The sequence below is a fragment of the Gavialis gangeticus genome, unplaced genomic scaffold (assembly GCF_001723915.1).
Source record: "Gavialis gangeticus isolate Ggan-Ray unplaced genomic scaffold, GavGan_comp1, whole genome shotgun sequence".
Lineage (NCBI taxonomy): Eukaryota > Metazoa > Chordata > Crocodylia > Gavialidae > Gavialis > Gavialis gangeticus.
This window is the reverse complement of record NW_017729000.1, coordinates 21,846,534-21,846,959: the sequence shown is the minus strand read 5'-3', so window position 1 is coordinate 21,846,959 and position 426 is coordinate 21,846,534.

Genomic DNA, 426 nt, shown 5'->3' with positions numbered 1-426 from the left:
GACTGGAGGCAGCAAACTGAGCGCCTGCCTGTGTCCCTTCATTGCAGCACCCGGAAAGGCTCTCAGTTATACCACGACTCGGGCCCAGCCTTGACGGCGAGCCCCAGGCAGGGAGAGGCGTCTCAGCCTCGCTGCAGGGGACACCCTGTCCCCCCTGCTGCAGCAGCTCCAGCTCCAGCTCCAGCTCCCCCAGTGCAACTTGCCAGCCACTCCCCTGGAGTCAGCGCTTCAGGAGCCTCCCGGGGAGGCCGCAGGCAGGGACAAGCCTGCCTTGAGCAGGGGGCTGCACGAGACGGGCTCGTGAGGTCCCTTCCAGCCCCGCTTCTCGGCGACCCTCCGACCCCTGCCTGAGCCGCCGCTGGAGGCGCCTCCCGGCCGCGCCGCGCCGCGTCCCCGAGCGGCCTGCAGGTGGCGCTGGCGGGCATG